At 35.4% G+C, this 25,735-nt stretch overlaps 1 protein-coding gene across 1 annotated transcript in view; it reads right to left on the bottom strand.

Annotated features, from left to right (window-relative positions):
• Positions 1–12,071, bottom strand: part of CDH10 (cadherin 10) — a 197,871-nt gene extending 185,800 nt beyond the window's left edge. The window contains exon 1 of the mRNA XM_077759571.1: positions 11,703–12,071. The gene's annotated coding sequence lies outside the window, so the exon portion shown is untranslated. The remainder of the gene's footprint in view (positions 1–11,702) is intronic.
• Between the last annotated feature and the right edge of the window lie 13,664 nt (positions 12,072–25,735).

Below are 25,735 nucleotides of genomic sequence, written 5' to 3'. Positions count from 1 at the left end.
GGGGCTTTAACCCACAACCCTGAATTATAGTCACATGCTCTACCTACTGAGCTATGCAGGCACCTCTTGCACTGGCTTCAATGCTTCCAGGAGTAATGATTAGTTAGAAAAAAAATCTGGGGGTGCCTGGGTGGCTAAGTGGGTTATGGTCTGACTTTGGCTAGGGTCATAATCTCACTGTTCAGAGTTCAAGCCCCACATTGGGCTCTGTGCTGTCACCTCAGAGTCTGGTGCCTGTTATGGATTCTGTGTCTCCCTCTTGCTCTCTCTGCCCCTCCCCCACTCATGCTATCTTTCTCTCTCTCTCAAAAATAAACATTAAAAAAACTTTTTTTAAAGAATCTGAAACCAGAGAGCATTCCCAAATATACTATGATATGGCCACAAGGTGGCTCCAAAGACCTAAGTATGTTGTTATTTTACTTCTTGAGACTAGAATTTTACCAGGAATATTAGCAGTAATTTACCCTATAAATGGGACAATACTTCAGAAAAATAAACTCATTTCAATCTTAAAATTAAGTTTTTAAGTAAAATTTATATTATCTTACAATGCAGATATTCAAAACAACATGTCAAATGGTTGAAAACCTTAAGGAATATGAAGGATTTTGAAGGGAAATGAGTATTTAGCCTGTATAATTAATTATTCAATAATATTTTTTGTCTAGGTTTTTATAATGAATCTCTCTTCTAATTTTGCACCATTTGATTCTCAATTGAGTTCCAACTAAATGAAAGGAAAATACCTGCAAGTTAATTAACTTTTCCTCTAGCATAAAGAAGTTCAAAACTAAAGAGAAAGCATGTCTAATTGTTTTCAATCTTTGGAAGACTTAATTCTAAAAGTACACACTTTGAGAAAGTCTACTAAACTAAAATATATAACATTAACACAGTATTTTAAGTTAGACATCTTAATCAGCAAAAACTGAAAACATTTATCCAAGTATAGTGAAGTCAGGGGGAAAATGAATGTTATTAAATAATCACAGCATTTATTTAATAAAGATGATATAAGAAGACAGTGAATTTGGTTAAATAAATAATAAATATATATGTATAATACATATTAAATATATAGCTATGATAAAAAATGAGGATTATTTTTATTATGTTCACAAAAATACATCTGGTAGCTAGGTTTAGTGATCTCTAGTATGACTTATTTTACCTTTACATGTGGATGAATAATAAACTACTAAGTATATTCTTTCAATATGTGAACTTCTAAAATAAGTACATTAATTAGTACTGGGTTATAAATGAAACTGAGCGATGAAAACTGTGATATTATTCTAGATTTCAAAAATAAAGTTAAAAGGAGAATGATATTTATGGACTCACAGAAATGTATATTTTATGACCTTAATGTTTTGGTTTGTTTTTATAAGCCATAAAATTCATTCCACATGCCTTTGAAATTACCATATACAGCCCCAAGCCAGGAAGAAGAAAAAGTGATTTTAAATTGATCTTCATATCACCTTAAATATGAAGGATGAAAAGAAAGAATTATCTAAATAAAACCTGTTAAAATTTTCACATTTCACAGCAGATCCTATGTCTTCATCAGACAGTTTCGGGAACCTAGTCTAAGAAAGCAGTAGTCCACTGACCTTTCAGCTTGTAATACAGACTGCAGAATTATTCTTGAGATTTATGAGTATCCAAACTTTAATGGGATTATTTCTGTAATGCACTGCCTCTGTTCATCATTCTTGTTCTAATTCTCATTACTCTGACCTCAAGAAGGAGAATCTGTTAAAAGAACCATTACTGCCTGTATTCAGAAATGGTTCATGCTTCACCTGAGTGAGTTTATGTGGCTTATGGAACTCACAACAGTAAGTCTCTATCTTTCTAATGCTTTCTCCCTCCCCTGTCCCCTTTTTGGGTCCTTATAACATTTTCAAAATTCATGTCCATCAATTCCCTAGTTCATCCAATTACTATATATGATTCTGAGAATGTAATTTAAGTTTTCAGGTTACATTCTCTCTTTATGCAACTCACATTTCCACAATCATTAGGGAATGAATATATTTATAGCAGTTATATATTGAGCCCTTGCCAGATACTACCATAGCATATTGTATGAGCCCTTTCTAATTATAGCAATAGATAAACCACGTTTGGAAATTATATGACTTAAAACACCAAGGATTTTTCATTCTAACTCAAGCACAAAATTACGATTATAGGATACAAGTTAAAATTGTCAAAAATCTTAACGTCGTAGTCCAACTCGTACTGGATGCTATAGTTAAAATAAAGCACACTCAACATTTATAAAAAAAAGAAAAAAGGAGCATAGATCACATGAATTTACATATAGTAATAATAGTACCAATAAAAATAACAGGCAACAATAATATATAACACTAGAACAGCTATTGTCAACTATTACATTTTACATCTATAAGTTTTAAAAATCATAACAATTGCACTATTATGCAAGTATAATTATTAACCTCATTTTGCAGATGAAAAAGTATCAGGAATATTAATTATTAAATATATAGTAAGTGACATAGGGTTTGAAGCCAGACAGCTTGGTGCCACGGTCCAGGCTTTTATCCGTCAAAGAAATTCTAAGAAAGGCAATCTTGCCAATCTTACCATTCCAAGAAAGCCAACCTCAGTGTTTCTGGCATGTAGCCTTATCACTGTGGAGCCTCCCTATTCAACATGACCTTCATCAGGTATCCTTACAAAAGCAGAATATCGTTTGAGAGAAACTTTTTCACAGAGTGACCAAGTTTCAAACACAATGGCTTCTATGGCAGTGAATATTTTAATTACTTGTGGGTTTGAGAGACCTTCTGTTAATGGTTTTTAACAATGGAATTTGGGGGTCCACGTGGTCTTCAGATTTAGGCATCTTGTCTGAGATGAGTATATTAGTCTCAAATTTGAGCCCTTGCTAAAAGGTGACAATTGGCTACTGCAAATGAGAAGTATAACAAAGACACCAACCAAGATGGTGGCCCCTAACTGAAGCACCAATTGAGAACCCACTTTCAAGAGGCCACGGAATGAATCTGAGGTTACTCAAAAATGTAACATGAACTAATCTGCTAATGCATTGTGATATTTTCTTGAAAGATGTCACATGGCTTTGAATATTGTTATTTTACTTTATTTTATTTTTAAATATTTTAATGTTTGCTCATTTCTGAGAGAGCACACGTGCAAGCAGAGGAGGGGCAGAAAGAGGAGACACAGAATCCAAAGCAGGCTCTAGGCTCCAAGCTATCAGCACAGAGCCCATCGTAGGGCTCAAACTCACAAACTTCAAGATCATGACCGGAGCCAAAATCAGACACTTAACCAACTCTCCCACCTAGGTGCTCCTGAATATATATATTTTTAAATAGGTGAATTGGAGCCCCATGTCATTCATTTTAAAAGTACCTAGCACTCATCTTTCTTACCCAAACTGGGTGATAATAACAAATCATGTGATTATTTATTTAATGTCTCAGTGTAGCAGAGGTCAGGTTTTATTTTGCTTTTCTCTCTCTCTCTCTGTGGACCTTTGGATGCTCACACAGGATATGGCTTACAATAGGCACTTTAAGAATATGTGCCAAATGGAGGAATGAAAGAATGAATGACTGAAACAAGGTACTGAGAGGTTCCTCCAGTGGTTTAAATAACAGAAAATCAAAACTGAAGATGTGGTGTCAGGTGGAGAAATAGGTGACTGTCTAACTGATATTCTGTTATCTCATTCACTGCTATTCCATGGAAACTGAAACATTTAAAACATAACTTTCCAGGTGCCTGCATGGCCCAGTTGGTTAAGCGTCCGACTTCAGCTCAGGTCATGATCTCATGGTTGGTGGGTTGGAGACCCGCATCTGGCTGTGCGCTGACAGCTCTGAGGCTGAAGCCTGCTTTGGATTCTGTGTCTCCCTGCCCCTCCCCTGCTTGTGCACTCTCTCTTTGTCTCCCTCAAAAAGTAAAACAAACAAACAAAAAACACTACCTAATATTTCTATTATAGCTTATGTAATATTTACGGTGAATATTTACTGTGAATGTATTTATTGTGACTGTCTTACATTAGAATCATCTCTCCTCAAGCACAATATTTGCATTGGGTTTATCTTTAATATCTCCGCATATGGCACTAAGGGAATGGCTCATGGAAACTCCCCCAGAATAAATAAAATCAATTAGAAGCTGAGAGAAAATTGAACGAGTCATTGTTTAGATTCCAAGAAACTATATAAATTTATAAAACAAAATAAAAGTGAAAAATGCAATACATGCAAAAGAATATGATAACCTTAAACCATAGGGAGTTAAATTAATTATTGTGAAGTTGACATCATCATAGCGCTTAGTCTACTGCCTCTATTAAAAATTGAAAAATTCCCCAAGGAGTTTTTGACAACAATGGTTCATATGGGACATCACACTTTGCTTCTAGAAAGGACAGAACTCTTCTCATCCATACTTTTTTTTTTTTTTTAACCTTGGCCCTACCCAGAAATGGTTGCATCTAGACACTACTTATCAAGTGAAGTGAAATAATGTTTTTGCTCTGTGGTGAAGATTATGGTTGTCATTTCTCTAACTTCTCTACCGGGTTGGATATTCAATAGAGATTGTACACATAACAATCACATGCCTTTGCCCTAATAAAGAAAACATGTTTTCCCCTCAATTTGTTTAGATTTTATATTATGATAGAGGCTAATACAATTCTAAGAAAAAAATTAGTACAGAAATGATTTGTTATAACATAAAAGTTAGTGTTATTTCATTCCCCAGCATTTATTTAATTATTTATTTTGGTATTGAAATAAATACTTGTGCCTATTGCCAAGATAGTAAAGTTTTATGAATTAAATTTTTAAAATGTAGAACTATCTCATTATTAAATCTTAAAAAATTAGGGCATATATTTTAAAAGGCATAGTAGCTAGAGCGGAAGAGATTCTTTGACAATATGGAGAGTTCTCATTATTTTTTACTTTCACCCAACGAAAAAGCTTTATGTCCAGTAGGAAAAAAAAATTCCTTTGTTTCATAGAGAAATTCTACAGAAAATTTCCACTCTTCAATTCAGCATGAACACACACACACACACACACACACACACACACACACACACGAAAATGTAGAAAGATGAAAGAATGTTTCTAGGCCCATGCCTGTATTTAGGATGTGATGTTGAACAAATCCGCAAAAGAAATGCTGAAGCCTGGGTGAAGGAGTTGATCAAGAAATGAAGACTTTCCATAGGTTTCTATTAATAGGCAAAGGCTTTTATACTCTGCTTTATAACTGCTCGGAATACATTCCAAGACCCCTGGTGGATGCCAGGAACTGCAGATAGTACCAAACTATGTTTCTACCTATACATATTTGTGATAAAGTTTAATTGATATGGGCACATTAAGAGATAGACAATAAATAATCAAATAGCACAATTATAACAATACACTATAATAAAAGTTACATGAATGTGGTCTCTCTCTCCCTCTTAAAATATCTGTACTCATCCTTCTTCATAGGATAATGTGAGCTGATAAAAGGCCCACATGATGAAAGGAAATGAAGTGAATGACGTAGGCACTGTGACATAGCATTCGTCTGTGACTGACCTTGTGAGGATATGTTTTGAGGGTCATCTGTTTTCAAATAACACCTGGCTGTGAGTAACTGAAGCTCTGGGCAGCAAAACTGTACATAAAGCTTGGCGGGGGGGGTTGGATACTGTACTCAAATTTAAGTAGCTAGATGTACACAGAGTAAATGTGCATGTTGGCGGGTTTCACTCTCCAGAGAGTAAACATCAAAAAGTCACTCTGGCAACAAAATACTGCTCAAGACTACAGAGTAGGAATAACCCCTAACTTAACATGATTTAGGAAGAAGCCCAAAAAATAAAAAAAACAAAAGAAAGAAAAGAAAAAAATATACCTGACGAGGCTAATGTTAGTCATTGTGTACTCGGTTTTGCTTATTTGATTTAATAAGTTGACATATATGTTATTTTATTCCAATGGTTTATTTTCTTTATGTATTTGCCAAAGCAAATAAAATACTATACTGTCAGTATTAAAAGTATACTAACTCCTATTATTTATTTTATCGGCAAAAGATTTAAAGCGATGAGTTACAGCTAGTAAAATTTTAGTTATTTAAAGCAAATATTTTAAATAAAATAATAAATATATTCCACATTTAGATTTACATGGTAGATACAAAATCATTAAAGTCCTGCAGATGGTACAATATTTCAAATCTACCTAAATAAAAGACCATTAATTTAAAGGCAGATTATCCAGAAAGATTATGGTGCTTGATCTAAGTTTGAATACTGATTCAAGAATTATGGAAACATTTATAATTTTAGAAATTCCAAAAGTTATGATGGTTTTCAAATTGAGTTGATTTAACTTGGTTTCATTGGGAGTAGAATTATATACAAAAGGAGAGTTGGCCACATTTTTAAAACTTATATTAGAATTATGCAAAAAATGTGCCAAATAGCCTAGGCAAACATATTGATTTCCTTTGATCTATTCATGTAACTATGCCAAATTTCAACTTTGATTCTCGCATGTATAAATTCTACATGAACATTGCAGAGAATTACCAGAATAACCCAAGTTAAAACATTTCCTTTACTCGGTTTATTGATTATTTTAATTTCCATAGATTCTGCTTTACTTGATTATGGTTACAGTTTATGTTTCCCAGATTTTCTACCGAAAACAAAAGGGAGCAATGACAGTTCTTTCCGATATCTATAAAAGACATTTGCTCATTATATATCAGTTTACACTCTTACATTACAAACTGGTAATATTCGTGTCTTGCAACAAAGAAGAATCAACATGTCTAATGAAAGACTGCTTCCTGAAAGTGCAATTTATGTTTAATTTATTTTTAAAACCAGGACTGTCAAACTACTTCAATATCCTCTGTTACAGTAAATCAACAAAGATTCCCAATCAATAAACCAATGTACTGAATATAATAACTCATGTGTATGCATTCTACATTCTGATATTTTGGAGAAGTCATTTCATTAAGAAATGCTGCAGTTCCCATACTTTGCTCACTAGTGCAGTAAACTACATTGGTGCCAATTTCAATTCCTTAAAAGCCTAGGTGTTATAATATCTAAAAGAACTGCTTTCATTTTAAAGGACATGAACTAGCCAACTGAACTGCCATAGACTTTATGCTATCATGCAAAGGATAATGTAATAAATTAAGTGTATAATGTGGCAGATGATAGAGTACTGGCTATAAAAATCACAAGATTTACAGAAACATTATTTCATATAGGGTGATATTTTTAAAAAGCACATGGAAGACTCATCCAAGGACCTTTGTAATTGCCATAAATGAGGGTGGAGCAAAGGAGAGAGGCAGAGAGAGGGACAGAGGGAGGGAAAGGGAGGGGGGGCGATGAGAGAGAGAGAATGAGTTCACACTGCAAAATTTCTGAGCATCAGCAGGACTCTGAAGTGTTGAGACATGTCATTTAATGCTGAATGTCCTTTGTGAAGCAGTGTTGTATTATACCTTACAGCCTATTGCTTAATTCTGTCCTGAAGTCAAATGTTATTTAACTTTGTATATTTTTGCATAATGTAGAATATGGAGAATCTAGGCTGCTTTATAAAAGAAGGGGGAAGGATATTGAGATCACATGGTTTGGTAAAGTGCTTTATAATGTTACTAACAAACTCTCTACTACATTCCTCTACTATAAGGGATTGTTATATGAAGGCATTTCAACTCTCAAAGACAGTCACCATTTTTAAGTAATGCTACACTTTATTTCTTAAAATGAGGTGACAGGTAATTTCATTGTATTCATTCTTACTCAATTTCCAGTTTTCTCTTTCTTTAAATCCACCACCCATGTGGTAATGTTTAACAAATGTCTCTTGGTAATACAGAGGATAGACCATCACATACATTGCTCTTGCAATAGTTTAAAAATATAAAGACATTTGTGAAAACAAAGCATCTCTTTTCTTTAAAAAATCATATTACTTTTTTTTGTAAGAAGTTGCATTGATAATAAAGAGTTAAACAAAAGTTCTTCTGAAACAGTTTTTATAAAGCTGTCAGATTATTTAACTGATCAATGTTCACATAATGTTAAGGATAGTGCATTTCCAGCAATCTACAACTTTAATGTGATAAGTGTTTTCTTATAGTGTTTGGCTCTTGAGTTAGGTGAACTAAGCAGTGACAAAGGAGGTTATGGCAAAGGTAAAAATGGCCTCATGTTTTAGATACCCTTATGAAAGACACCATGACTGGATATGAAAGGGCTCCAAGTCTCATACTAAAATGTCAAGTGAAGTGAAGCTGCTGTATAGCAAGAAGGAAGAAGAAAAGAGAGGTGACCCTGAGCTGATATTGTTATCTTAGAAAACAGGCACTTCTTGTTGATTGAAATTTTCTCGTTCTTCATGCGTGAAAAAAAATCTGTAATTTTGAGTGTTGAACTTATTAGAGATAAAAGCAGGGAATGTTATATTAGTGCTCTGTGAACATAATCGAAATGCTTTAACCAGGGGAAGAAAAGAGGCCAGGTTTAAAAATATTTAAATTTAGGACATTTCTTTCTACATGCATATTTCAAATTATTTTAATTATGACCAAATAAAATTTTCTCAGTGAACTCATTGATCTGAATAAAGCATCAAGAAAAGGAAAAGATATTGCCCTATGTTGACTTTCATTTCTCAAATATGTGTTCATAATGATATTCCTTGGGCTCTTTTTTTTCCTCAAAATATTTATAACAAGGTCCACATATACTTGGTATAATGCTTCGTCAATATCACCATTGGTCAGTATAAGCCTAATAAGAAGGAAGGCACCGTTCTTGCTACTTGGCTTTTAACTTCAGCCTATTTCAGACAGGACTGCTAAATATAATACGGTCAGTAAAGTGACTTTTCTGATACCCTCGTCAGATAATATTTTAGGTTAATCAAAAGTAGAGTTTTCAAGCATAGACCTGAAATTTGGAGATCAAATATCTGCATAAAATTACTTATAATTGATATAAATAATGTTTATATTTCTCTGCTTATACTTTGTTACTTTATTTCAGTATTTTACAAGCACTTCTGATGGGGTAACAGTATTAGAATGCAATTTGTGCAGTAGAAATAATGATATATTATGGCTAATAGTTTTCAAACCCAAGGGCTAGACTAGAGATAGTTGGGTTTATATCCATGATTTGTATTAATTGCTTACTATGCAACACTCTTCCTGATAATAACAATTAACAAAAATATGGTTCACTTTGCTGCTGAATCAGCATCATTGGTGCTAATGATATTCCTGTGCTGCAGCCTAGCGGAATGATTTGGTATAAAAATGACATATTCCAGGAGGACAGTGTGTTATCACTTGCTGCAAAGTAGGTTAAGAAACATAAGAAATAAGTCGTATGTCCAGAAATCCTCTAGATAATAAATTCTCTGCCTCAGTTTTTTGTTTATATGGGAAATTAAGTATGAAGACCATGAAATGAATCTGGACAGGGTTCACGTATTTTGGAATTAACCTTTCGATTTCAAATATACTCTTTTTCAACAAGAAAAAAGCCATTCCTCTTTCAGATTATACTACTTTAATAATGTGCCAGAAATGTATCTCCCTTGATAGGAAATCAATTTTCTCTCCTTTTTTCCCTTTTCTCTTTTAAAGAAAATCCATGTGTAGTAAAAATCTAATTGTATGATATTAAGCTGAATACCTGTATAGTACCGGTATCACCAAATAGCTAGTTTTTATAAACATCTAGGAATATCACCTGAAACCTTGATCAGGTACCAGGCAATTTAACCACTGACCTCATACACACACACACACACACACACACACACACACACACGGACGCCATACACATTACATGTTGCTTTCCTATTTTCCTATTTTTTCCCCAAGAGATATAACTGTATGGGATCCTATTCTTTGACTAGAGTCAGGGAAGGCATATGCGTTCACCAGGAAAGTCAATTTGTTAGCAGCAAGTATTTGAAACCAAAAAAAGTGTCTGATTTCCTGAAAACAGACATCGACTCATACTTTCAAAACAGCTGGGGAAAAAAGTGAAAGCAAATGAAGGAAGCATTTCTTTATGTTTTTATCATCAGGATGGATTTGTATTCAATGGGTCCCAAAGACAAGACACATTTTACTTATATTTGTAACTCCTGGATCTCCCCCCACCATAAACTACTTATGCATTACACATCGAATACATTTGTGCCACATTTCCTACACTGCAGGCAATAGGGACAAGCTAGATGGACTATGCAACTTATTCACCTATTTCTCTCTGACACAACCTCTTCCTGTTTTCCTCATCACTTTAACTAAAAAAGAACCTAGAGCTCTTGTCAATGACATAATGTTTTCATGAAAGTTCTACTAATTAAAAATCCCCACCATACCAGACCTAAAAAATGAGCACACTCTTGCCAAGTGTTATTCACCACAGAGAAGCTCTTGTAGCTACATTTTAAAGAAGGATACAGAGGGGGATGGTGTGGAGGAAGAAAGTCTACCAACATATGCAGTGAAGTATAACTGTTGTCAGCGTCAGAGGGACAGATGATTTTTAATATAGATCCTTTAAGAAAGAAGAAGAAATAATGCATCTCCAAACAGCTGAGAGGAATGGATGTGCAGTTTTGGATAACGGCGGCTTTTACTGGGATGAAGCACCACTATTATAAAGAGATTTCTGGTTTTTTGAAGCAAAAGATGATAGGGCAGTTTCAAAATGATGTTTGTCTTTGATTGCACCTGTACTCCCCCCCCCCTTTTAATGATAAGGAGATGGTAGGTTTCTATTGTAGTAACATAAAAACACTTTCGGACTCCCACTTTTGCCCATACTTACAGTGCTATCAATAGTTACTTGTTGGGGACATGCATTTAGACTCGCAATGTGCTGCATTAATTTAACACCACATAAAATATGGATTTTATTGCAGCAGAGACAATAAATGCTGCTGACTACACGCATTTAGTCTCCCTTCTTCATCTCTCCCCTTATACTTCTGATTCAGATATGAAATGTGAATGTAGGAATTCTGCCTCTTCTATTTCTGATGAATGCCAATCTATTTTATTTATGTAGATGCTTAGTGACCATTGACAGTTTCAAGGATTCTGTAGACTGACTGCCTGTCATTTCTCTTATACTGAACGTACAATGAACTATGACTATGAATAAGCGCAGAGTGAATTCATTCGTATGGAATGCAAAGTAATGTTGGATGATGTTAGAGTTTACAGCAACAAGGTTATCTCTTCAACTGATTTTAAAATAAAGATAAACAAGTATGAGCATGACAAATTATATTCTGTGATCTGTTTTTAGCATTTGTTCAGAGTGAATGAATTCACAAACTCTAGTATCATGACCCACTGTTGAGCATAATATATAATTTAATCTAGTTTTACATTACCTCTATTCATAGTCAAAGCAATTGTTTCCAGAATCTAATGTAGAGTTTTATGCTTATTAATTTCTTCATGTGTTAAAGATAAGTATTTGGAAATAATTGCTAAATACAACTTAAAAACATACATTATCCCCCCACCCCCAGGGAAAGAAAATAAAAGACCTTAAGGGGGTAAGGAAGAAAAAAAAATGAGGAGGGGGAGAGGCGAAGTCTTCCTACCTTTTTTTAGCAGCTTCTGGATAACACAAGTTGGTCCCAGCCAAAATAACCCTGGAGAAATTGTCACTGGGTCCCCTTTTTGTTTGTTTTCGGCTGTTATTTTCTATCACTGATGCTACTTCATCTAACTCAAGCTTTCTCTCAGCATTACTTTCAACTCTGGACGGCAGGGAACCGAAGAAAACGGGGGCGAGCTCTCTCTGATTGGCTTTCATTCAGTGCTTCTGATTAAGAGGAAGAAAAAAAAAAGGAGAGGAGGGGAAAAAAGCCCTTCCTCACGCGGAGAGAAAGGTTCTGCTGATAGAGCGGCAGTCCTCGCCATGGGAAGGTTAGAGACTGGGGAAGTGCTGGCTTTTGCTAGCACACAGCGATTTGCAAGTGAATGCGAGGGGAGGGCGCATCCGAGACGAGAGCTGTGGATGAAAGGCTTCCCCTCCCCCGCAGGGCAGAAAGGCTCTCTGTTTCAAGGCTAAGGTAATCAGCCCAATCTAATCCGGCTGTGTCCATAACGCAATCTCAGGAACAGGGCTGCTGCTTGCAATTCTTCTTTAATAGATACTTCTTCTGACATATATATTCCTGCACCATCCTTACACCAGACCTCTGAAATACAAGTATTAGTCGAGTGCCAAGTCACGTTGCAACCAGATCTGATACGTTACCAGAGTGATTTTGGTTGAGGTTTATTTTTATTGATTTTTGCTTGCAGTGAACTTTCATTTTTGATTCTCCAGATACCTTATTTTTGTTAATTCCTCTCATACGAGAACGTAACCTGGCTGATCATTTTGGTACCTCCGGTGAGCCAGTCTGGTCTCCTTAATCTGGTATCTGCTTTGTATTTTTATATTTTACAGCTAAAATATCTTATTCATAATTTAAATATGCAATTAATACTATTAAAATGTTTAGACTTTGGACTTAACACAATCTCCTATTTTTTTTTCTTTTTACTTTTTTTTTTCTCAGAAATTTGAGTTTCACGCCCAAATGTGAGTGTGGGCAGATGTAAATACATCTGGGTGGTTCTATTTATTTATCAACCATCTGATTGTCCATCTCTCTAGTCATCTATCTCTACACTAAGTTTTATTTGATTGAAACCTTACCAAAGGATGTCAGTATAGCTCCATAAAATATTGAACACCTTTATATTTTTCTGGCTATATATAGGTTTCTTTTTAAAGTAAATAAATTTTATAAACATTCTATGAAATAATAATGTACTATAAAATGATTTTAAAGCTGGAGGAGGGATTGTGAAGATAATCTTGTCTAGCTATGACTTTTATAAAAATAGTACTGCTCAGAAATGTCAAATGAGGGGCGCCTGGGTGGCTTAGTCGGTTAAGCATCCGACTTTCGCTTAGGTCACGATCTCGCGGTTCGTGGGTTCGAGCCCCGCGTCGGGCTCTGTGCTGACTGCCAGCTCAGAGCCTGGAGCCTGTTTCAGTCTGTGACTCCCTCTCTCTCTGACCTTCCCCTGCTCACGCTGTCTCTCTCTCTCTCTCTCCTAGAAATAAATAAAACATTTAAAAAATATATTTAAAAAAATAAAAAAAAGAAATGTCAAATGACTTGCTTAAGGTCACAGAGCTTTCTAGTGATATGATGACTGGATATTGAATATTTATATAACTATGTTCATGTAAGTATATAACATATATTACAGATATTTATAATTCCACTTTAGTACTGTGGCTGAGATGTCATACCATCTCCTGGGTACATATCTGATTATTACAGCATCAGTAGGTCCTTTATACAGTAAGCATAATGAGAAAGGAAAGAAATTTAATCTGGGAGGAAAAAAAGAGGGAGAAAGAGATGTTAAATCAGATTGCAAAAAAGTTTTAATATACCAAATGTTATTATATGACCAATGTTACTTACTAGTTTTCTATTTTAAAATACCAAATATTTCTGGGGCACCTGGGTGCATCGGTGGGATAAGTGTCCATTGCTTCATTTCAGATCAGGTCATGATCTCAAGATTTGTGAGTCTGAGTTGGGAATAGTTCTCCAAGCTGACAATACTGGAGCCTGCTTGAGATTCTCTCTTTCTCTCTCTCTCTCTCTCTGTCTCTCTCTCTCTCCCCTCCCCCACCTATGCACTCTCTATCACTCTCTCTCAATCTCAAAATACATAAATATACTTTAAAATATAGCAAATATTTCTGCTCAAGAAAGTGATATTTAGAGGAGGAGGAGACTTTTTGAAACTCTTGACGTCATGGATGAGAGCACTAAAATCTGGAAAATTGTAATGTGTGTGATAATCAAGCTAGAATCCTTAAACTTATCTCTAGATTGCTCACCCATAGTTTTTCTCAACAGAATACTTTTTAACTTTAGACCAGGTAAAAATAAGTGTTCTAATTTTTTTCCTGTAATGTATTTGTTAATATACATTAATATACATGTGTGTCTTCAATATAATACTGCCATTGACATATTAAAGTTGCTTGTCAAGAGAAATTGTAGCATCTCATATTGTCTATATGTAATGCAGTATTTAATTAAGTCCAGGAGGGCTAATGGGCACACACGATGGCCTCTTGTTAGATCAACTATCTTTGTATGTTTGGTTGTTGTTAGTTTCAGAATAAATGGCTGCATAACATGAGGAGTTATTTGGATTATATTTAAATGGGTCCAGTTTAAAAAATAACCAAGGGCTGAAATCATCAGATGTGAAATGCTATTTTATTCATGAAAATATATGATGTGATGCTGTATTCCTAAAATAATAGTTTCTCAACAAGATAGAAGTTTGTTCTTCTCTCACAAAAATTTCTGAGTTGGTATCATTGCCATGCTCTGTGCAGTCGTTAGAAACTCTGGCTTCGTCTGTCTTCATGCTCAACCATTCTTAATGAGTTGAATTCATGTATAAGACCCAAGAGAGATCACCCCCACATCTGCTTTTTATAAAGAAGAATAAAATGAAGAAGGAAAGGATGCTCCCTTCCACTAGAAGGGATTTCATTGGCTGGAAACAAGATATTTGGCCACAAATTTGTTGTGAGAGAGACTTGGAAATGTAATATTTATTCTGGAAAGACATTTGCCCAGCTAAGGCCGTTGATACTATTAGGAGATCACAGAATTGGATACAAATAGCAGTAGTGCTGTCTTATCAATGTATCATGTAGTAGTATGTTTTCTAGCTTTTTAGAGGAAAAAATTGTTTTTGTCTAAAATTAAAATTGGTCATGATGTTGGAGAATGGTGCCCATGCAAAATGATTGTAATATTTTAAAACTTCAAAGTATGAGACAATGGTTTTGCCTGTTACTGCATTTTGTTTTATGATCAGGTAATATGTATAGTAAATAATAAAAACATCTATGTATTTTAAAGTTCAGGAAATACAGATACAGATATAGGAAAGAGACAGAGCATTTGAGCAATGAATGTATTAATACTTATCCCATTCTCCTTAATGCCCTCCTTTTAAAGGAGAGACTCATATGCTGTTATTGAACATAAGCTTTAGTAATAAAAACTAAAACACAGAACAAATAAAACATTACTTAAAAAATTAAAACCTCTGATAAGGAGCTTAGTTTTATTAAACAATATCATTGCCAATTCCTTCTTTTTTTCACTCTGTAAATGCGTTCATGGGATTCTGCAAATCTTTCTATTTCTTTTGAGTTTTCTGTAGAAATATTATGTAAACTAGTTCTGTGAATTCGATAAAAGTTCTTTAGAGTCCCCAGTGTTAAGAAATGTTAGCCCACAAGGGTGCCTGGGTAGCTCAGTTGATTAAGTGTCTGACTTCAGCTCAGGTCAACATCTCAAGGTTGGTGGGATGGAGCCCTGCCTTGAGCTCTGTGCTGACAGCCCTGGGGCCTGGAACTGGCTTTGGACTCTGTGTCTCCCTCTCTCTCTGCTCCTCCCCCACTCACTCTTTGTCTCTCTCACAACTAAATAAACATTAATTCTTTGTAGCCCACGAAGTCAGAAAAAGAGACAGTAAAGTCTGTATGAATGAGATCAATGAGTCAGTGCCTCAGAAGTGTCCTCCTTTGTAAGGAGAGGCCACATGTCCATTATAAGAAAATAAAAGCTTATGAAAACTTGAAAAAATATTTCTATACTTTTATTTTCTTTATTTTTATTGTTTAATGTTTTTAATGTTTCCTTATTTTTGAGAGAGAGAGAGAGAAAGAGACCATGAGCCAGAGAGGGGCAGAGAGAGAAGAGAACAGAGGATCTGAAGCAGGCTCTGTGCTGATGGCCTGATGTGGGGCTTGAACTCACAAACCATGAGATCATGACCTGAGCTAAAATCAGATACTTAACCCACTGAGCTACCTAGGCACTCTGTTTTCTATACTTTTAAAACTAAATGAGAAGTAACACAAAAGATGCCTTACTATAATCATAAAACACTCAAAAAATTGAAGAGCATTCTGTCATTATAATAATGGGAACTTCTCAAGGATGATCCCCTTCAGCAAATGTAAAATACTCAATGTTGTTAAAACCTTGAGTTTTAATAACTAAATTAAATTATTTACTATTTATAAAAATAATAATTAAATTAATCAACCTTCTATTTCGTGTGGAATTATATGCCTAAAAGTTGTCATGTTGTTGCTAAATAACGTGTCAATATTTAAGGTGTCACTTAAGAGCTACACGCTTGTTAAAATCAGTAGCTTCTCAGCCACCCTTTCCTAGATTCCTTTTAATCTCTAATATTAGAGATAATATCAGTTTCCATTATAAAAGAAAATTAACCAAACCTAATTCTCTATTTGTGATTATGAGATGAATGAGATTATGAGATTGTCTACATGGCTTCCTTCTCCACAAACACATTGGAGGAAGAATAATTTTGCGTAGTTTTTTGACACATTTTTTTTCCTAATTTCCTTCCAGTCTGCCTTATGGACTGTAGAGTCTGGAAAACTAAAAATTACTTCCCCCTGGCAGTGAGCACTCAGGGTGGGGGTGGGGGGTGATTCATATGCTGTTTTTCAGATGTCCTCATGATCCTTAAATTAGAAATAGAGTCAAATAAGGAGAAAGAAGGGGGAAGACATTGATCTGGCCCCCACTGAGGACGCATGGTTTTGTGCTCCCCCTTACCTGAGACAGTGTTGGCAGCTGTTTGCACCAAAGCGCAGGATGTGTGATTGTGGGGCAGGAAGTACACTTGCTAATTGCCTGGTTGTTCTCTTTCTGATTATGCTGTAAGCTCCCAACTACATTCAAAATGCAATTATCACCATCATCACCATCGTCATCATCATCATCATCTAATGCAGTTATCTGTGGTTTCTGTTATCTGCAAATAAACTGTCACTGAAAGTTATGAGTAACTTCTGTTACTGTTACTCTTTAATCACATTTCAAACTTGGAAAAGGAGGGAAGGCTGAGCCAGAGAAAAGTTAGAGTATCAAATAGCCAGTTATATTTTCAAAAAATGTAATTATTTTGGAAAAACAATCAAGAGCTAATGAAAGAACGTGTGATCTTAAATTTATTTTGATCTTCCTGCCACCTCCCTTTATAAGCCATGTTTTCTGTGTTCTTCAGGTTAAAAGTCAGCAGCTGGTTTTCTCTTAATTTTCTCGGATCAAACCTAAATCACACTGCTTGAGTTTTTTGCGTAAAAATTTTTGGTTACATATGAAAAGATTTACAAATAAATTGAATCCCATCTTCTTAGCAAGACAGAAACAAAATAGATTGAATACTTCTCATGTTTGATTGAAAAGTAAATTCTTACTCAATCTGACTGCTTGCATCCATACCCGAATAAGGTTAGTGGCCTATTTTAAATTTTGAAACCTTGGTGAAGTGAAAGTAATCAGGAATGAATTTCCCATTGTCTGGTTGTGATTTCAGCTTATGCCTAAGAAAGTGAATGCAAGAAATATCTTTCAAATAAAAAAAAAATAGTGGCAAAAATAAATCAAGTGTGATGTTGTCTGCAATTGCATTTAATGAACAGAAATATAATTTTTAATTTTATATTTTAAGCTGTATTGTTAATGCAAAGACTAGGTCTGAATGGTCCAAGCAGTATTTTAATTAAGATCATCACTGAAAAATTTCTAAGGATACTTAGAATCTTTCTAAGGCAATATTTTTAAATATATTAAGTATCTATTATAAAAAAATTAGACAAAGGTTAACTATTGTTTCATGTATTTGTTTTTGAAATATCTTTCTGGGGGCCTGGGTGGCTCAGTCAGTTAAGCATCTGACTCTTGATTTCCGCTTAGGTCATGGTCTCACAGATCTTTCGTATCAAGCCCCAAGTTGGAGTCTGCACTGACAGCATGGAACCTACTTAGAACTCTCCCTCACCCTCTCTCTCTATCTCTCCCCTGCTCAGATTCTTTCTCTCTTTGCCTCTCTCAAAATAAATAAACATTAAAAGTATATCATTTCATTCCTCCTCTTCCTTTCTTTCCTTAATTTTTGTCAATAACTTAATTTTGTGATATTTAATCTACTTCTAAGATAGCATATTAGTTTGTCAGCTTCATGGATGCTCAGCAAAAAAATATAAGACTTCTAAGTCAGAGCCAAAAGGCACAAGAAGCAGCATGGCTGTCATATTTATGTCAATTTCCTTTGTCTCCCACATCTCATTGGGACAATACCTGAGATGGGCTCAGGTGGATGTGGCACATGTGGTGGCTCCACCTAACGGCTGAAGGAAACCTAGCTTAGGAAGCCCACATTTTATACAACAGACTGTGAACAAATCTGATCATCCTCAATTTTTGATCAGGTTCCTCTTGTTCCACCATCTCTGACAGGATGTCTGATCACTGTTTTCTGCCTTCAGCAAGAATCCCTCCCAACCCCCACCCGCATCTGACGTCTGATGTTTCCTCTTAGTAATTTTCCATCCGCTGACCTCCCCCTGCTCCTTGGCTGTAAATTCCCACTTGCCCATGCTATGTTCTGAGTTGAGCCCAATCTCTCTTTCCCATTGCAGGATCCTGTTCGGGTGGTCCCTGCACCAATCAAAATGGTCTCCTTGAACGAAGTCGTCCTTACTGTGTCATTGAATAATTTTTTTCTTTACTGCCTGGAACAATGGTTCTCAAAATACAGACTATGAGTCAACAATGATAGCATCACAAGGGACTTTGTTACAAATGCAGACTCTCAGACTTACTGAATCAGAGGGTCAGTGCCAAAATATGGGAGTGGTCAGTATTCCTTGTTTTCAAATGTTTTAAGATGATTCTGAGAGCAAAAATCTGAGAATCACTGGGCTTCAGTTGCTTTAAAGTAATCTAGAAAAAGAAAGAAACCCTGACTTGAAACTCATGGTTTACAAATAAGAGAATTGTTTATGCAATCACTTATTATTTTTAACACACACAAATATATAGAATTACTGCAAAGCATATGCTATTTATGAAATTGAGGGGGAGACCCATAAGCATGGTCCTGGCTAAATAAAGATTTAACCATCTAATAAGAGAGACAGAAATGAAGAGTGGGTATACATGAAAGTAAATGAAGGGGGAGAAAGAAGGGAATTTTTCCAAGTGTGTCATGAATGTAGAAGTAGTTACTTTCAAGATTTCAAAATACAATATTACAACTCTGATGAATGTCAGTTTGGGTTTTCATTTCGCAGTCAACATGCTGGGGAAGAATGGCAGTGAAAACTCCTGGCCATGATGCTTCATCCCAGCAACGTGTTGATTAAACAAAGTCCTACCACAGTTGCCAAGAGACCAGAAGGAGGAGGAGTTCTGAACTCCTTTCTTGCAATCTCCAGTGGTGGTGCTAGCTGGCTTTGCATACAAATGTCTGTCCTGACCCGGGTCCTTCTTGTGATTGTACTCATCTCTGTGTAATCCTTCATGTGATGACATTATTGGAAGTGATGAGGAACTGGGGATAAAAAATGAGAGGAAACAGGAAGGGGGCAGTTTCAAAAACTCAGAGTCCAAACCTAAAGAAAACCAAAAACCATCTTTCTCCTTATTGACAGGGCTTACTTCATGGGTATGCATTCTGCATAGTCACACACAACTCTGTGCTTAAGAAGGGGCTTGCTCTTGATTTAATGCACTGCTGGTGCATTCTTGAATATCTTACAATTTTTGAACAAAGGGTCTCCATGTTTCATTTTGCGTGGGGGCACATGATTTTGTAGCTGATCTGCTTTTTAACCAGCTGACAATGCTGAGGCAGAATGATGTCACTGATGGACTAAAAAGGTCCTGTCATAGATGAAGTTTTGAACAGTAATCAATGTTGACATTTAACAGACAAACACATCGATAAATCGGTCATTAGTAAACAAGGACAATAAAGTGTACTTGACTCATGCTAAGCTGGGCTTGACTCTGTTACATTTGATCTCTAGAGTCAAGGCATTGGCATAAGGCCTCAATGAAATCAGGAGGTAAGATTTCATTCATTCGTGTATTCAGTTATTCATTCCCTGGCTGCTGACTGAGCTGCTACAATGTGCCAAACATTTTGCTTACGTCTTGAGATGTGATGGTAATCAACAGCTCAATTACTTCTTAACCACATAGAGCTCACCCTCTAGCCAGAGACAAGAATAATTATTTAATCTCACAAATTATTATATTATTATTCACTGCAGTAAGTGCACTGAAGGAACGCACTTGATTGAATAGTAGCTTTTAAGGTCTTAACCTAACTTGGAGGGGCAGGTAGAACACAGGACTGGTAAGGAGGTCAGAGAAATTTCCTGGAGGAGGTAAGGCTGGAGGTGAAATTAGAAACATGATGGAATGTCCTTTATTCCAGCGACTTTTAGAAGAAACCATTTTGTGTTTTACCTGGTAGTACTTAAATCATATCCTCCTAGCACCTAAATGGAGGAGCACTTCCGTTACCACAGATATCTGTAAGCTCTGTCACTATGGATTTACCAGGGATGCTATGCATCTGTATATCTCTTTGGTTGATATACATCATCTTACACATGCTGTTGGTTCTGGGAATACAGGAAAACATACTTCAGCTACTACAATGACCCAAAAGTTAAGTCTGTCTAGCCCCTGTGAGAGTTCTCTAATCTTTGCAAGCTTTTCAGCCACATTTCAGCACCAGAAAAGGCAAAACAATAACAACTATTGAACCATTTGTTAACGCTTTGGTACCAGACAATATTTTAGGGAAATCATAGGGGGAAAAAATCTATGTTGGAACAATTCATTTATATGATGAACTATGCCATTATTTAATTCATATGTAAAGATTTATCATATTGTTTTATACCATGGTTCCTGCCTCAAAATAGCCTTTGGCTGAAAAGCCACCAAGATCTATCAAGTATTTAGATTATTAAAAAACACACTCTCATTCAGCCCTTGTTTAAACCAAGGGCCAAAATAAATTTACTTTGATTAGAGGAGTGTTTTTATTTATTTATTTATTTATTTATTTATTTATTTATTTATTTTTGAGAGACAGAGTAAGATACAGCATGAGCGGGGGAGGGGCAGAGAGAGAAGGAGACACAGAATCTGAAACAGGCTCCAGGCTCTGAGCAAGCATTCAGCACAGTGCCTGATTCAGGTCTTGAATGAACCATGAGATTATGACCTGAGCCGAAGTCAGATGCTCAAACGACTGAGTCACTCAGGCGCTGCACGTTCATTTTTAGATAGATTTACATTTCATAAATTTCATCACTTAGTTGATACAGTAGTTATTCAACTACAGACAAGATCTCAGGGTATGTTTAGCATAACACTTAACATTTTGCATTTCATATCCTAACTCAGTTAATACAAATGGATTAAAAGTCTTTGTAAAAAAATATGCAATCAAGCACAAATTTTAGGTGATTTGTTAAAATTACTAATAACTGCCTAATTTAAAATATTAATTTTAAATTTAAGGAAAAATTAAATGAAGGCATAAAAATGACCAATTGTCAAATTCCCAAGTTGGTTTCTGCATATATTACTCTAGGAGTGGACATTTTTTAGTGCATTCTTTATCAACTTTATGCTTGTTATTTGCCTTTATTCTAGTACAGTAAAATGGATTCCCTCCAAAGTAAAAAAGAAAATGATTAATTTTTAAGGAAAGCAGTATAACATCATTTAACAAAATAAGAAGTACTAAACATAGAATTCCAAACAGTAGGAAAGACAAGATGCAAAACTCTCAGTGACTTTCAATGTTACCTTATATCAAATAACATAATAAACCTAAAACTTTTAGAGGAGTTTATATAGACATGATATTCACTGTATGGCAATCATCAAAGTATGTTTAAACATTATTATTTTTTTTTATTTTCCAAAAAATTCCTTTTTCAATCTTAACCCTAACCTGCCTTTCTCTTTCACTCATGTCTTCTTCTGTAAGTCTTCCAGTCTTATTTGTCACTTTTTTTTTCTTCCAAGATTTTATTTAAATTGAAGTTAGTTAACATAAAGTGTAATCATGGTTTCAGGGGTAGAATTCAGTGATTCATCATTTATGTACAACACCCTATGCTCATCCTAAATGCCCTCCTTAATGCCCACCACCCATCTAGTCCATCCCCCCCATACATACCTCCCCTCCAGCAATCCACAGTTGGTTCTCAGTAGTTGAGTTTCTTATGCTTTGCCTCCCTCTCTATTTTTACCTTATTTGATTTTTCTTTCCCTTCCCCTATATATCTGTTTCGTTTCTTAAATTCCACGAGTGACTTTTTTTTTTTAATAAATTTATGTTCACTCCAATATTAATCAGTTTCCATGTTTTCAGTTTTGTATGTCTCACACTAGGGTTGGGAGAGGGCAACGGCAAGGAGAAAGGCCTCTACTGAGGAGGATATGCAGGCACTTGGAAGTGGGAAAGACCTGAGTTTGAATCAAAGCCCCAGGATAGGGAGGCCTCCAAGTTCAGCCTCACCACTGGAGGCATGTGGACCTGGGATAGGTGGTGTCACCACCACAGTGAGCAGTTTCCCTGCCAAAAAGCCAGGATGGAGGGCAAAGTGCACTGTACTAAAATATGACTTTATGATTCACTATCCTAATAAAGTTCTTAATACATTCTTAAGGGTCTCTGCCCTTGTTCCTCTGGTCAGTATCATTTAATTAATTTTTCTACTTTCTTCTTAAAGCAGAAAATTATACCTGAATAAAAGCCATTGAAAAACTTATGAAATTGATAACCACATATGGATCAGAAAATGTAAATCTTTAGTGTATTAGCACTGTTGATACAGCTTTGTGAATTGTATGTAATAGGTGGCCATATATATATGTATATGTATTATATATATAGTTTATTTATTTATTTTGAAAAAGGCAGGGACAGCATGAGTTGGGAAGGGGGAGAGAGAGAGGAAGAGAAAGAATCTCAAGCAGGTTCTACACTGTCAACATAGAGCCTGATGCGGTTCTCAAACTCACTAACGGTAAGATCATGACCTGAACTGAAACCAAGAGTCAGACATTTAACCAACTGAGCCACCCAGGTGCGTCAATGGGTGGATATATTTAAATTTAGCATAATATTCAGTCACACACAAATGGCTTGTGTGATATCATCAAGGGAAGTACATTGTAGATATGAATTATTAGACTTGAAAATCCTTATCATGTTATTATTACCATTTAGCCTCTGTGCCTTCTTAGCCTTTTAGCCTTGTTAGCTTATAGTCCATAGTGCAGACAACATTACATGTGCCCATTTTTAAAGTTAATAAAAATGAATATGTAGATTTTTGTTGTATGGAATCCTTCAAAAATACAATGTTGTTTATACGCAATTCCTTAAAAATAAAGTATAATGAAAAATTAAATGATAAAGATAAGGATGGATTTATGAGCACAGCCTAAAGGAATTAAATTCAGATGATAATTGTTATTATCATGTCATTAGAAGACATTGATAAACATTATTCAGTAGCAAATGTTTGGACTTCACTTGCTTTCTTCAGTGATGCTCCCTGTCACACACACTTTGGAATTTTGGGGAGGTGATCTGGCCTAACAGCCTATGTGCTATTGTATGCTTTGTATTTCTTAAAGAATAAACATGTTGTCTGCTCAAAATGTTCCATATAGGATTTGTTTCATATTCACTTACTTAACCTACCATTCCTTGGATGGGTGTGGGGGATGTGTTAATTTGCAAACAGATTGCTATAATAAAAACATATGACATATATTATTACATTACACCTGCAAATTCTATTCTTATATTCAAATGAAATCACAAATTTCTTGAGCCATATTTCTTAATTTCAATACCAAGTGTATTATTCATAGTCATAAATATCTAGTTTAGCTATTAAATACCCCTGACTTATTTATTCTTTTAACAAATATTTCTTTAATGCCTCCCATATCCCAGGGACTATTCTAATTAAATCTTGGGGATTTATTAGTAAAGAAAATATACAAAGTCTTTGCTTTCAAGAAGCTTGCATTCAACTAAGAGAGAGTAAGCAAATGAACAAGCATTTAATACTGCAGATGGTGCTAAGTGCTATGTGTAAAAATCAAGGGTTCAGAAAGTGTATGTTGTAGGTAGAAGAATGGCCCCCAAAGATATCCTCACCCCAATCCTTGAAACCTGTGAATATATTGCCTTATGTAGTAAGAGAGACTTTGCAAATGTATTTAAGTTTAGGATATTGAGATGAAGAGTTTATCTTGCATTATTCTGGCATACTCAATATAATCATATAAGTCTTTAAACGCAGAGAACAGGGGCGCCTGGGTGGCTCAGTCAGTTAAGTGTCCGACTTCGGCTCAGGTCATGATCTCACGGTTAGTGGGTTCGAGCCCAGCGTCGGGCTCTGTGCTGACAGCTAGCTCAGAGCCTGGAGCCTGTTTCGGATTCTGTGTCTCCGTCTCTCTTTGACCCTCCGCTGCTCATGCTGTCTATCTCTCTCAGAAATAAAAACATTAAAACTTTTTAAAAACAAAAGCAGAGAACATTTTTCAGCTCCAAGAGAGATATGGAAACAAAAGAAGAGACCCAGTGGGATGGTGGAGAAATAAAAGAAACACCCACTATTACTGATTTTGAAGATGAGCCAAGGATGTGGTCAGTCTAATAGCTAGAAGACACAAAGGAATGGATTCCATTTGTGATTTTTAAACATTTCTTACTTTTCCACACCTCACCTATGTTGAATTTATCTTTTACCCTGCCTTTAGCATCACACAGGACTATTATTGTTTTCATTGATTGAAAAATTTCAGAATAATACTTTAGAAGAGACCATTTTCATTTTCATGCTTGATGCCCCACTTCTGTGTGCTCACCCAGTAACTCCTATTTTCAGTGTTTTCTGTTTACCTCTCTTCTTAACCATCTGGCAAACTATACATTTTTCCCTTGGGTAATTTTGAGTTAATGATTTTTTTTTAGATAAACTTAATTTGAAAATCTAAATAAGAATGATATTTTGAAGGCATATGCAAATTGATCGAGAGGAGATTTCCATACTATAAAGTTCCGTTCTTCGGTTTTCTTAGCAATGGCAATTGGTGTCCAGGTGATGTTAAGTGGAATGAGGACTTTTGGCCTGTTAAGTGACAGGTTTCAAACATTAAAAATGACTACTCTTGTTTTCATTAATTAAAAAATGACAGCATCATTTTAGAAGTATTTAGAAGTATTTTAGAAAAACATTGTATTAGGAATGAGATGGCCTAGGTTTGTATACTTAAAATTAAACTGAAAAGTGAATTAATCAGAATAAAGTTGAAGATAAATTGTATTTAATTAATACATTTACAATAATGGCCATCTTGTTGGAAAGTAGGTCTCAATAATAAACTCTCCAAACTCATATGAAGTCTATAAATTTAAATTTAATTTATCAGGGGCGCCTGGGTGGCCAGTCGGTTAAGCATCCAACTTCTTCTCAGGTCATGATCTCATGGTTTGTGGGTTCGAGCCCTATCGGGCTCTGTGCTAACAGCTAGCTCAGAGCCAGGAGCCTGTTTCAGATTCTGTGTCTCCCTCTCTCTCTCTGACCCTCCCCTGATCATGCTGTCTCTCTCTCTCTCAGAAATAAATAAAACATTAAAAAAAT

Source organism: Crocuta crocuta, unplaced genomic scaffold (assembly GCF_008692635.1).
Source record: "Crocuta crocuta isolate KB4526 unplaced genomic scaffold, BGI_CrCroc_1.0 scaffold183, whole genome shotgun sequence".
Classification (NCBI taxonomy): Eukaryota; Metazoa; Chordata; class Mammalia; order Carnivora; family Hyaenidae; genus Crocuta; species Crocuta crocuta.
This window is presented reverse-complemented; position numbering and strand designations above follow the sequence as displayed.